Genomic DNA, 14778 nt, shown 5'->3' on the forward strand with positions numbered 1-14778 from the left:
GGGTTTGTTTTCACGTCCGATTGGCTGCAGTGTGGCTCTGGTTTTCACGTCCGATTGGCTGTGTGTAGGTTTGTTTTCATGTCCGATTGGCAGTGCGTGGGTTTGTTTTCACGTCCGATTGGCTGTGTGTAGGTTTGTTTTCGCGTCCGATTGGCAGTGCGTGGGTTTGCTTTTCACGTCCGATTGGCTGTGCGAATGTTGGTTTTCACGCCTGATTGCAGCTATGCGGGTTTACTTTCACGTCCGATTGGCCGTGCGAGGTTTGTTTTCTACGTCCGATTGGCTGTGTGTAGGTTTGTTTTAACGTCCGATTGGCTGTGTGTAAGTTTGTTTTAACGTCCCTTTGGTAGTGCGTGGGTTTGTTTTCACGTCCGATTGGCTGTGCGTAGGTTTGTTTTCACGTCCGATTGGCTGTGTGTAGGTTTGTTTTCATGTCCGGATTGGCAGTGCGTGGGTTTGCTTTTCATGTCCGATTGGCAGGGTTTGTTTTCGCTCGATTGGCTGTGTGTAGGTTTGTTTTCATGTCCGGATTGGCATTGCGTGGGTTTGTTTTCACGTCCGATTGGCTGTGCGTAGGTTTGTTTTCACGTCCGATTGGCTGTGTGTGTAAGTTTGTTTTAACGTCCCTTTGGTAGTGCGTGGGTTTGTTTTCACGTCCGATTGGCAGTGCGGGGTTTGTTTTCACGTCCGATTGGCTGCAGTATAGGTTTGTTTTCACGTGCGATTGGCTGTGCGTAGGCTCTTGTTTCTACGTCCGATTAGCTGTGCGTAGGTTTGTTTTCACGTCCGATTGGCCCTACGTAGGTTTGTTTTCACGTCCAATTGGCTGCGCGTAGGTTTGTTTCACGTCCAATTGGCTGTGCGTAGGTTTGTTTTCACGTCCGATTGGCTTTGCATAGGTTTGTTTTCACGTCCGATTGGCTGTGCGTAGGTTTGTTTTCACGTCCGATTGGCTGTGCGTAGGTTTGTTTTCACGTCCGATTGGCTTTGCATAGGTTTGTTTTCACGTCCGATTGGCTGTGCGTAGGTTTGTTTTGTTTTTACGTCCGTTTGTTTGTCCGTCCGAACAATCTGTATTTTCCTCTTTATTTTGGGAAGTTATGACCGACGCTGTGTCCCTGTGAAGTTGCGGCGCGTATAAGACCTTGCCAACTCAATAACAATTAGCGACGAATTTCACTGATCTGGTGTGATTGTCGTGACTATGCCTGCTGGAGGAGGACCTTGATCTACCTGTGCTTATCTAGTATATTAAATCAAAATTGAATCATTACCAAGTACCTATGAGCTTGTACAGGTAAATTACATCTGTTTTTATGAATATACAGGTTAATTCGAGGGATATAAACACTATTTCCTTCATTAAACCCTAAATGTGGAGGATGTGTGGGCAGGATCTTGTGCTCAATGAGGTGGGTTCACTTGTAAATATTTCTACGGCGAGTGTTTTTATGTAGGCGGGGCTATGTGTATGTTTCGGTCATTTCATAAAAAAAATAATTATCGGCGTTAAGGTGAGAATTAGTTAGCGCGAATCGTACAAAAAGTAGTTACCAGTGAGTGAGTGAGTCAGTGAGTCAGTCAGTCAGGAATGTTTTCCAGTTGTGTTGATTGACAAAAAAAAAGAGAATAATAATACTGAACATTCCTGTTAGCCTCACCCTTCACCCTCACTAACCAATAAGTGGAAAATGTAATATTGAATAGTGTATTACAAGTCATCACATGTTGAGGTCAGCGAGTAGTGTGTTGTGTATAAATAACAAAATAATGTTTCAAGACTTGATCGGAAACATGTAATATTGTTGTGGCAACATGTACATCAGTTCTTCCGTCTAATTGAGAGAGAGAGAGAGAGAGAGAGAGAGAGAGAGAGAGAGAGAGAGAGAGAGCTGTACACAATTTAGGTAAAAACTAGACCTTGTTTCATGATCTAAGTACACATAAGTTATATTAAATTAGGTTTGACGGGAGGAGTTTAGTTAGTATAGTCAATGCTTATTAATATATTTATGTCTGTGGGCAGATTTTTTTTCGTATCATTTCAGGACTTTTTTTATTCTTTCTACACAGTAAGAGGCAGCAGTATTGTACCTGGTGAGTGAGTGAGTGAGTCCCTTCACTCTGGGGAGGAGCTGTGAGTTGTTGTGTCGATGCAGAGTTCTGTAAACTTAACATTTTTAAGATCTTCAGTATTTCCAATTACACAAAGCTCCATTGTATTAGATTTTATCGACAATGTCTGTCTAATCATCCTGGATTGGATATTCTGATTGACTTATATTACAAAGGAAGGAGTGAAAGGAATCACTTCGCGTTTATCTTCATAGTTTTGTCAAGAAGAAAGAAGTATAAAAAAAATATACTTTACAGTGAACAGAGGCCATGAATCTAGTTTGGTAACCCTGACCAGAACGTACCAATCGCCTGCCTTCAATCATCATAACTTCTTGAACAACTTGATCAAAAAAGGTCGAAATTCCAGGTTTTATATATGTTGAATCAAGCTTTGGAGACCCCTGCAGTGATGGCCCTCACGTCAGAAGGCTTCAGTCAGCAGTTGTTCCGAGTGTAAGAGACGCAAGAGAGACAAAAATAAGAGACGTGATTCAGAAGACAAAAGAAGGAGTTTGGTGTGGCATTGAGTCGTCTTTACACCCGCCAACAAAGGTCACATCCTCTAAAAGTCTTCATTTGGAGGCTGAAGGTGGCGAGCTTCCTGGGCTAGAGTATCCCGGGCGAGTTTAAAGGGTTCTGGGAGCGGAGTCATAATGGTTCCTCCAAAAAACTTAGACGCGCTGCTGAGATTTAATAAAGGTATCTTAAATAGTTCACTTAACGACAAAAAATATCGAATTTGCTGCTACATTTTAACGTACGCTGAATTATTCTCTGATCACCATTAAAGGGAAATAAAATTTAATTTCAATTCTTTGAAAATCATATTGAAACTGCATTCTATCATGATTATTTTTTCTCACGCTGCATGACATGACAGATTTACTCATTTTTTTCACTAAATACAGAACGTAATGGCAACTCATTTTAAACTAAGAAAAATCATACGGTGTTAATTGGTAACCTTACATGGGCATCTTTTTAGAATATTCTTTATATAAACATAAATAACTTTGAATCTAACATCTAAAAATTAACCCAGCCAATGGTAATGTAGGACGCTAATCAATGATACACGGAAACGGAACTACAGTATCTCTTGTGTATTTTCGTACATGGTATGAACGTTACCGGGTCCCGTTGTGTACAGGAGGAGAGGATCTTGTCACGGGATAATAGCATTCGATTTTGAGCACGAAGACGAGGAAGTGAGCGGAGGCGTTGGACAGCAGCCACCCACCCATTCGCTTCTCTGTTTATACTGTCCGATCAAGGGAAGTCACCCACCTGTTGCTCTGTTTACATTGCCCATAAAAAAGAAGAGTCATCCACTCCTTATATACTTACCCTGGCCAGTTAACAGTAGTCACTCACATGTTTCAGTAATTGCCTGTAATGTTCCCTTACCTAAGCGTCTCACTGAATTATCTCATACATGTTCCTCAGTAATTATTTAGCCTACCGGATGATTAACCTCTTGCTTGTTTCACCTTATACTAACCTAACCTAACCCCTCCAGGTAGCGTTTGGGTGTTTAATCAGCAGGTGAAACAATCTTGGGGACGTTAATCTTTAGGTAATCCAATTATTATTTATTACGTACGTGTGTGTGTGTGTGTGTGTGTGTGTGTGTGTAGAATCGTCATTGAATACCTGAGAAATGTCACTACCATCATCAATCCATCATTAAAGTTGTCATCATATAAGGTAGTGGTAAAGGCCTTGTCAGAAATGCTTGTAACCATTGAAGGTTTTTATATATACGTGAGATCTTCAGAGTCCAGCACATCAAGGATATTCTCAAATACCCGGAAGTCAAAGTGCGTTGTTTTTCCTCTTACACGGAAGTTAAGAGAAATATGTTTATAATCAAATCTTACTACAGTTACGAGGTGATTTTTATGATTATTTTTTATGTCGCTGCGGAACTGAGACAATTAAATATATCTTTTTCGTATTATTAGTTAAGAATAAAACTTACGAATCTCTGAAAAAGCCAGATCCAAGTACGTAAATAACACACTATATTATCTTTAATACTCAACTGTAATTCATATCATTACATCACCCAGAAAACAATGAATAAAATGAAAAAAAAATCCAACATTGACGAAAGATACAAAACTACTCCCCCCCCCATCTTTATTATTTATAAGCTTTAACTCCCGCAAAGGTAACCAAATAGTACAAATTATTAATCTGTCTGTCTCATAGTTGGTGATGTTGGGGAGTATCATGGCGTAAAGGTTTGTAAATTAGCTCAGGTATACAGGAGTTACAGGTGAGAATGTGGTACCTCGCTGTCTACTGAACAATAATAGAAATGTTTTAAAAAAAAATATTCTTTGTTTTACCGTATTGTCGAATCTTGTCTTTTATTATTAATGATGATGATGATGATGATGATGGTGATAATGATGATGATAATTATTGATGATTGGTGATAATGATGATGATGATAATTATTGATGATTGGTGATAATGATGGTGGTGATGATGAGGATGATAATAATTATTGATGATTGGTGATAATGATGATGATGATGATGATGATGATTGGTGATAATGATGATGATGATAATTATTGATGATTGGTGATAATGATGATGATGATAATTATTGATGATTGGTGATAATGATGATGATGATAATAATTATTGATGATTGGTGACAATGATGATGATAATTATTGATGATTGGTGATAATGATGATGATGATGATGATGATAATTATTGATGATTGGTGATAATGATGATGATGATAATTATTGCTGATTGGTGATAATGATGATGATGATTATTGATCATTGGCGATAATGATGAGGATTGATGATGATGGTGATTGATGATGATGATGATGATGATTGGTGATGATGATGATGATGATGATGATGATGATGATGATTGGTGATGATGATGATTGATGATGATTGTTGATGATTGTTGATGATGATGATTGGTGATGATTGGTGATGATGACGATGATGATGATAATGATGATTAATAATAATGATGATGATAATAATGATGGTAGTTGATGATGATTGATTATGATGATCCAGACAAGAAAATAACTAGCAGTATAAGGTCTCTATAATTTGAGTGGGGAGGAAGGTGGTGGTGGGGGAAAGAAAGAGAGTTATCATGAAACCATAATGTTAGTCTCTACTCCCTCATTAACCTTCCACTGTATAATATTCCTAACCTAACCTAACCTGACCTGGCCTGACCTAACCTAACCTAACCTAACCTAACCTGACCTGACCTGACCTGGACCTGACCTAACCTAACCTAACCTAACCTCTATTCTCTTTATATCTACTTCTCTATCGCCAATCTCTCTATCCCTTGTTTCGTCTTAACCTCTATCTTTCCTTACTTTTCCTTCCCCCTCTCCACCTTTTCCATCCTGCTGTGGTATTAGTGTACAGTGTCACTCTCTCCCTAGACCACGGCAGCAACACGTGTTAAAGCTTGACACTCCTTCACACTTCGTCTCAAGACTTCCACAACCTTGGGGCTTTTCCGTGTCCCCTCGCCTTGTACGTGTCCAGGAACCACTCACTAACTTACCTGTGTCCACCATGTCCACCTTACCCGTGTCCCCATGTCGGTTTTAGCTGGAAGAGTATTGTCATCATCGGCTTTGTTGTTGTTGTTTGTTGACTTGAGTTTCCATACACCCATGAACAAACTATAACAAATATTTACCCTAACCCACTGACAGAGGAGAATCTCTTTTAGATTTTAGGGTCATTTGAGTCAGAGGTCAAAGGCCATGGGGTCATCCTTGAAATCTGAGACGGTGATTTTGACGTCAATAACTCAGAGATCAAGGACCATGGGTTCATCCTTGATTTAAGACAGTGATTTTGACGTCACTAACTCAGACGTCAAAGGCTATGGGGTCATCATTGACTCTTGATATGGTGATTTTGACGTCACTAACTCAGAGGTCAAAGGCCATGGGGTCATCCTGAAATCTGAGACGGTGATTTTGACGTCACTAACTCAGACGTCAAAGGCTATGGGGTCATCCTTAGATCTTGATAATGTTGATTTTGACGTCACTAACTCAGACGTCAAGGGCCATGGGGTCATCATTGACTCTTGATATGGTGATTTTGACGTCACTAACTCAGAGGTCAAAGGCCATGGGGGTCATCCTTGAAATCTGAGACGGTGATTTTGACGTCACTAACTCAAACGTCAAGGTCCATGGGGGTCATCCTTGAATCTTGAGATGATGATTGTAATGTCACTAACTCAGAGGTCATGGTCATTGTTGTATAGGTGGCCGTGGGGTCATCCTTGAATCTTGCGACGATCTCAGTTTTTAGTGGTAGTAGGTAGGCTGGTGCTGGGACGTGTTTGTCATCCACAAGGATACATATTCCTCTGTTCCTTGTATCTCCTGTACTCTGTATTGTTATTAAGGTGAGTCCTTCACACACATCCTTGAGATTCTCCCTCTCTCTGCTCATCTGTCTCTCGGTCTCCTTTCTATTTTTTCTCACAGACACACACACACACACACACACACACACACACACACACACACACACACACACACACACACACAAAAGAGACAAAAAAAAATCAGAGAATGAATAAAACACAATTCTTCCGTCACTTCTATACTCCCTCCTACACACTATCTCCCATGAACCTACAAACGCCTCACCACCTCTCACGTGTTATACATCTTCTTCACATTACTTTTTTCTCTCTCTCCCTCCATCAAGGTCAGGTGTAAAATTAGATCGTACCATTTATGTGTTAATGACAGCTCAAGACACCTGCATCAAGTCATACCTGATTGGCCCATGATATGCCTCAGGTAATTGATCTTTAACTCATGATAAATTGTTAGTCCTTTAGGTAAACCGACATGCCATACAGACACAACACTATTGACTGCCCGTAATGAATCTCACTATACCTGTGTTTATCCTCCACTATACCTCACTATACCTGTGTTTATCCTCCACTATACCTCACTATACCTGTGTTTATCCTCCACTATACCTCACTATACCTGTGTTTATCCTCCACTATACCTCACTATACCTGTGTTTATCCTCCACTATACCTCACTATACCTATGTTTATCCTCCACTATACCTCACTAATATAGTAAAGTGTGTAAAGACGTGAGTTACCGATGGGGTAAAAGCGGATTGGAATTAGAAAATAATACCATATAACAAGAGAAGAGGCTTAATGCAGCTGTCGGGAAACATCTACGTCATTAAACAGCAAGAAAAAAAAAATACTCACCCAGAAAATACTCCCCAGGTGTTAATATTGACTTGGCCTAAAGACACACAACAATACGTAATGTCGACTCATTTATTTATTTATTCCGTCGTATTTTCGCTCCAGTAATCCTCGATGTTGCTGTGTCATTAAATACCCGGATTATAAACGTCATCAGAATCAACTGTGTCGTGTACGAGTTTGTGGGAAGTTGGTAGTTTTTGGTGGTGTTACCTATCAGTGGAGTGAGTCTTGGCTGAGAAGGTGGGAGTTGTGGTCTCATTAATCTTCACTTTATTGTTTATACATAAGAAAAAGAAGTCTGGAATTTGTGACATCACCCCAAATCAGACTATAATGTAAGTCTGATGAAAGATAGGAGTTATTTTACGTGTTTACAAAGCAAAGTGGTTTTGGCTTCAGTTATGTGGTTCTGACGTTAATTATGTGGTTCTGACGTCAGTAATGTGGTTCTGGCGTCATCTATGTGATTCTGACGTTAGTTATGTGGTTCTGACGTCAGTAATGTGGTTCTGGCGTCATCTATGTGATTCTGACGTTAGTTATGTGGTTCTGACGTCGAATGTGGTTCTGGCGTCATCTATGAGCTTTTGGTATCAGCTATGTGGTTCTGACGTCAATTATGTAGTTCTAACGTCAGTAATGTATTCCTGACGTCAGTTATGTGGTTCTGACGTCAGTAATGTGTTTCTGACGTCAGTTATGTGGTTCTGACGTAAGTTATGTGGTTCTGACGTCAGTTATGTGGTTGTGACGTAAGTAATGTGGTTCTGGAATCATCTATGTGTTTTTGGTATCACCTGTGTAGTCCTGACGTCAGTTATGTGGTTCTAACGTCAGATATGTGGTTCTGACCTCATCTTTGTGGTTCTGGCGACAGTTATGTGGCTCATAGACACGTTTGAGACAGGAATCTCTGTGGACTGGATAGCCCAGTAAAATGATCACTCGGCCACTAAGTACGTTAGACTACAGTTTTAATTTAAGTATTTAGAGTTAAACTACAAGAGTAAATAATATGTTTTTGATTCCTATAAATTATTCCATATCTTGTGTGTCTGACCACGTGATGTTAGGGGTCATTTGCTACCTGAGTGATGCCTGAGGTAGACTCGTGTTGTTTCAGCCTCGAACGTTTTAGGCAGTAGTAAACAACATGGCGATCATTGTCCTTCACTTAATAATATACAAATAAAACAAAGACCTTCCAACCAGCTGTGTGTGTGTGTGTGTGTGTGTGTGTGTGTGTGTGTGTGTGTGTGTGTGTGTGTGTTAGTAATAATAATAATAATAATAATAATAATAATAATAATAATAATAATAATTAACGGTTAGAACATAAGAACATAAGAATGGAGTGAGCCTATTGTCCCATACTGGGCAGTTCCATTTACAACCAACTCCTACTGCTCATATATCCAGTCCAACCCAGTTTGTGCTTTTTATCCAGCGAATTGAATTAATGATGATATTTCAAATCATTTAATTTGTCTACCACTTCCATTTCCAAACCAATGTTTACCTATTTCACGCCTAAATTTAAATTTGTCCAATTTAAACTTTAATTGGTTAAGAGTTTGTTCCTGGTTGATAGCTTGAGGCCTTTGTAATGCCTCTCTTTGTTCAGCCTCTGACATCAATTTATATACACCTCACTATATCGCCCCCACCTGCTGTCTCGAGGGAGTGCATATTAAAAATGCTTTTTAACCTGTCTCTGCACTCAAGCGTTCATAATGCCCGGACGTTTAGTCTTGTCATTCTTCTGAATTCTTCCTAAGGATTCTATATCCATACTCTGTAATACTGTGGATCAGAACTGAACTGCATAATCCAAGGAGGTCTCGCTGCCGCAAGATATAGTTTAGGATGACCTCTAGTCTTGTAACCAATGACTGCTTTTGCAGGCGAACTCAAGTACTTTATTGTTCTATCTCGAGCAAATACACATTGTTTACTTGGCTTAAGATTCCACTGTTATCATTACTCTCCGCAACTTTTCTCAGCAGTCGGTATTTAACAACATCGTTGTTCATCTCATATCTTAGTTTCTATTTACATCTCCTATATTGAGCACTTTTGGCATTTGTCCATTATTGAATCATCTGTCAATTTTCAATCTTCATTCGAATTTTTTTTTCGATCTCCTAGTTTTGTTGTTCGCCGTTTAAATTTACACTTTATTTTAGTGTCGTCAGCAAATTTACTATATTATTGTCTACGCGATATCTATGTTGTTTGCCATATAATAAATGGCCAATGGGTCCAAGCATGTTCGTGAACGCCATCAGGGACGTTGCTCCAACGGATTCAAAGTCGTTAATGCTCACTGTTTAAGCTGCCTGTCCCGCAACCACGCCCAATCAATTTCAGAATATCTCTCTTTATCATAGGCCTCCACTTTTCTTATTAGTCTTTCGTGGAGGACTATGTCGAAGGTTTTACAAAGTCGAGATATACCATATCATAATTGTGCCTCGTCCACGGATTCGAAAACAGAAGAAAAGTTAGAAGCTTAATAGATTAGCTGTATTATGAATGTGCCCGTTTGAGAAGCCATGTTGGAATCATAGATCAACCAAAGCTTCTCCAGGTGATTTGTCAGAGTCGCAGCCGTATTGCTTCCAGTAATTTACCTACAATTGATGTTAGACTAATTACAGAGTGTTAGAGGACAGGATTCATCTCCTTTTTGAAAATCGGTACACATCTGCTATCCCCAGATTCTGGTACAACACCTGTTTTAAGAACATGTTAAACAACTTTACAAGGGCATATTAAGCTCGTTACATTTTTTTTTAATATTCTAAAGTAAAATCTTATCAAATCTAATGACTTAATAGGCTCAGTTTGTCTATTTGCTATTTCACTGAATGTTACTAGTCACTAATACTTCGCTTAATCTATTTTTCACTATCTCTGTATAGAGCTTCCATACCTCGGGTATCATGTTAACTTCGGTGAAACTGTTGGAAAAATATTTTGTTCAGATTATTGCCTGGCTTCTCCGTCGTTATCAGTTAATCTGCCAGTATCCACCTTCTATTGGTTCAATCTTTCGTGCTTCTTAGTTTGATATATCAATACAGAATCCCTTAGTTTGACTTCGCTTCCATGCCACCTCCTTCAGTCTATTATTCCTTTTTGCTTTTTTATCTCGGTCTTAACCTGCCGGCCAATACTTTATAATAAATTATGCAAATCCTCACCACGATTTATTCTCAATACCTGTAGCCTCCTTTGTCCAACAGTCATCTTTAAATAACGGCTTATCCCATTTGAAAATGTCGTTATTCTGATCTTGGAGTTTTCTTGGCATGTCTTGCTTTTGTGTATAAGTAACCCACATGAAATATGAACCCGACAACCTCAGATCTCGTTTATCAGGTCATCCTCAACCGCCAGGTTCCAGGTAAGGTGAGCCCACCGTGGGAAGTCATTATTAGGTGAGATCACTCCTAGTGAGCACAAGTGTAATTCACCCCCAAGTATGAGAGACCTCTTCTCTCAGCTGCTTCTTCAAACTATCAAAGTTTGCCCTTCTGAAATCTGGGACTTTAGTGGAATTTTCTCCCATCTGCCTGAAATCTCTAATTGAATTTAATTTCTTGTGATCGCTGTTAGCAAGTTCGTTCCCTAGCTTGATATTTACAAAGAGGCTTTCTCCTGTTGACAGAACTAAATCGAGTATATTATTATCTCAGGTATTCTATTGGAGAGCGCTGGTTTAGGAAACAGTCCTGGATTGTTTCAAGAAAATCCTCTGATTCTGGAGTGCCACTTATCAATCCAATCTAAGCAGTATTTGGCTAAAGTTAAAGTCAATCACTATACAGACTTTGCTATGTATGGAAGACCTGCACACTTCATCCCAAATAAGTCGCTCATTAACTCTATCAAGATAAGGAGGTCTATATATTACTCCTGTGATTAATTTTTCCCTACCATCGATTAATTCTATCCAAATCGTTTCTGTTTTCCGCTCAGTTTTTATTTCCTTATTTTATTGAAAAAGTTCTGCAGCCCGAAGGCTGAAAATATACATTGGATAATAAATGATTTATTACATACATTAACATTGGTGATTTAACAAAAGCCTTCATTAGAGAAAGGTAAAGGAACATACAGTGAACATACAGATTAATGTTTACAGCGGAGGTTACGTAGATCATGTGCGCTGAGGTGTTGAACAGCAAACACGTGTTATGAGGGGCATCACGTGGTGTACGAATTCCCTCACAGATGGTGTTTTGAGGGACCTGACGTGGTGTAGTAGTTCCCTCACAGATGATGTTATGAGGGACCTGACGTGTAATCCCCCAGATGGTGCTATGAGGGACCTGACGTGGTGTAATAGTTCCCTCACAGATGATGTTATGAGGACCTGACGTGGTGTATAATTCCCCACAGATGGTGTTATATGAATGAGGTGTGGTCCCAGGCCTTCCAACCTGGACGGATTAACACATCGCTGGTTGTTGTTGTTAAGGTCTCACTGGTACCTGGGACCTCACCTGTGTGAAGGTTAACTTGGGTATGATTCAGCTGTTACAGTTAGTTGTTCTCACTGACTTAAGCATAGTACACCACTGTTCACCTCTGTTCAACACTGGTTCCATTCCTTTCTAAATGAAATTGTAACTACAGGAGAGAACTTGTTGATATTCAGGAGAGGAGGTAGGGAGGGAATTGGAATGGGCCAACTTAACAGTTGACCTGCGCTCCCAGAGGAGCGCCAGGTATGTCTTGACCCATCAGTGGTCAAGGATAATAATAAATAATAATAATAATGTGTGTGTGTGTGTGTGTGTAATTACAAAATAATAATAATAATAATAAACGATTTATTAATAGAGTTGCAGCCGGTGGCTGAAAATATACAAACTTACATGTGATTTAGATATAGTGATATACGTTCAATAAATTTACAGGGCTGTACAATACATAAATCAGGAGCTGTTTATTATTTTAACAATAGATGGGATGGTGCTATTCTTATATCTATCAGTGTGGGCTCTTTTGGGCTGAATTTTGTTGTAGTGGCGGACTGCGCGAGGTGGGCGGGGGACTGCAGGTGGCAGTAGGTGGCGATGATGAGGATGGTGCAGTAGTCCACTGCCAACCCCTGTGTGTGTGTGTGTGTGTGTGTGATGACGCTAATGAATTCTTCTCCTTGTCTGTCTGCCTGTAAGTCTGTGTCTGTCTACCAGTCTCTCTCTCTCTCTCTCTCTCTCTCCAAGTCCTTTGAACCCTCACCTCCAACGAGACAGTTCACCCCCGTCTTTTTGGGAAGAGAAGTGTGTGAGAGAGACTTTTGCAGCCTTGAAGTCATTACCTCTTATTGTGCATGGTGAGTCTTGCTAACGCTTCAGTGCTGCCACCTTCCACCCACCCACCTCTGTCACATCCACCCACACACCTGTCACCACCCACACACCTGTCAGCATCCATCTACTCAACCTGTCGCCATCCACCCACAACACACACACCTGTCACCATCACCCCACACCCCATCTACCCACACACCTGTCACCATCCATTAATCATCCACCTCTGCTACCCACATATCCACCCACCTCTGTTTTCCACCCATCCATCCACCTCTGTTATCCACTTACCCACCCACCTCTGTGACCCACTCAACCATCCACTTTTGGTACCCATTCACCCACCTCTGTTATCCACCCATCCACCCACCTTGTTACCCACCCATCCACCCACCAACCTGTTACTCCACCCATCCACCCACCTCTGTTACTCACCCATCCACCTCTGTTACCACCATCCACCCATCACCAGCTACACCCACCCACCTCTGTTACCACCTATCCACCCACCAACCTGTCACCCACCCACACCTCTGTTACCCACCCACCCTCCTTGTTACCCACCCATCCACACTCCCAAACTACAATATTAGTCCACTAACCCAACCATCTTTCACTTAACAACTCGACTCTTGGATCTAGTCACTTGTACCCTTGCCTCAGTGAGTTCCTTTGCTCACTGTGGTGACGTTTACGTGTTTATAACAGTTGCAATACTAAGCTTATGAATGAATCGTCGGTAGTGATCTTCTAACGATGGGTAATGATAATGATAATGATAATAATAATAATAATAATAATAATAATAATAATAATAATAATAATAATAATAATAATAATAATAATAATAATAATAATAATAATAATTTCCCTCGTGGACAGTATTGGTTACCTCTACATTATCTTCAAGAGGACAAAGAATATCTTTTTGAAATTAGTTTAGTGTAATGACTAACAAATAAAAAAAACATGAATCTTACTACATAAAAATTTATTAAGATTGTTTCGCTCACCTGGTCACTGTTCACTGAGGTTCGTACGATGAATATTCTCTGGCAAGTGAAGAGTTATCAGAATACACCAAACTTATTGATTTAAATTAAAACACATAAATGAAATATAAATTATAACTTACAAATTTCATTAAGACTCAACCTTAGCTTGACTAGTTAGAACACAAAATTAAGGTAGAGAATGTTACCTGAAGTTGTCTTACGTTAATTGTGTAAGATGCCAAGAAAACCTACATAGTTAAGATCAAATCTAAGTGTAATGTTTTCTCATTTTCCCTATGATATTTGTATAGTTTAGCTTAAATAAACCATTTTGGTATATTTCTTTCATCTCGGTGCGAACCTTTGTGAATCTGTACACAGTGCTGTGAGGTGTATACGTTGTTTTGATGTTCATTATCTTGAGGAAAAAAAATTACTTGTGGTGGGCGACGGTTGTGTCAGTGTCTAGTGGACCTCCCAGACCAGGTGTGGGAGGTGATTATTACAGGTGTTCCTACTGCCTCCTACACCTGATCCTAGGATACTCCTACACCCCTCCTTCACCACACTTCAGGTTACCCCAGACTCCATCCCCAGAATTCCTTTAGTTTTCTCTGGTAGTTATGAATAAAATTCCATTACATTGTTGGAAATTGTGAAGAAGGGGAAGTGGGTTCCATCTGCTCTCTAGGGACACTACGGACGCTGTACATTCTATAGTAAGCTCTCGACCACCATCAGCTCCCCAACTGTTAAAGTTACTGTAGGTACAGTACTTCTTCACACCCACTCACCACAACACACACTTTAGTGCTATTTTATCGTCTTGTGTATTTGAACAATATGAAGTTATGTTACAAACTGCGTCAGAAAATATATCCCTAAACTTGAACACAAGTACAGGTTCAGGAATAAATGACAGGTGCAGTTATTTAGCGACACAAGAAAACAGGTTTGTTGAGTAGTGAAGAACATTACCGCAGCAACACCTAATTTCACCAGGGCACACCATTATATTATGAGCACCAGTCTGAACCTCACGATTTTTGTCAATAGTG

The sequence above is a fragment of the Homarus americanus genome, unplaced genomic scaffold (genome assembly GCF_018991925.1).
Source record: "Homarus americanus isolate GMGI-L3 unplaced genomic scaffold, GMGI_Hamer_2.0 scaffold57980, whole genome shotgun sequence".
In the NCBI taxonomy this organism is placed as follows: domain Eukaryota; kingdom Metazoa; phylum Arthropoda; class Malacostraca; order Decapoda; family Nephropidae; genus Homarus; species Homarus americanus.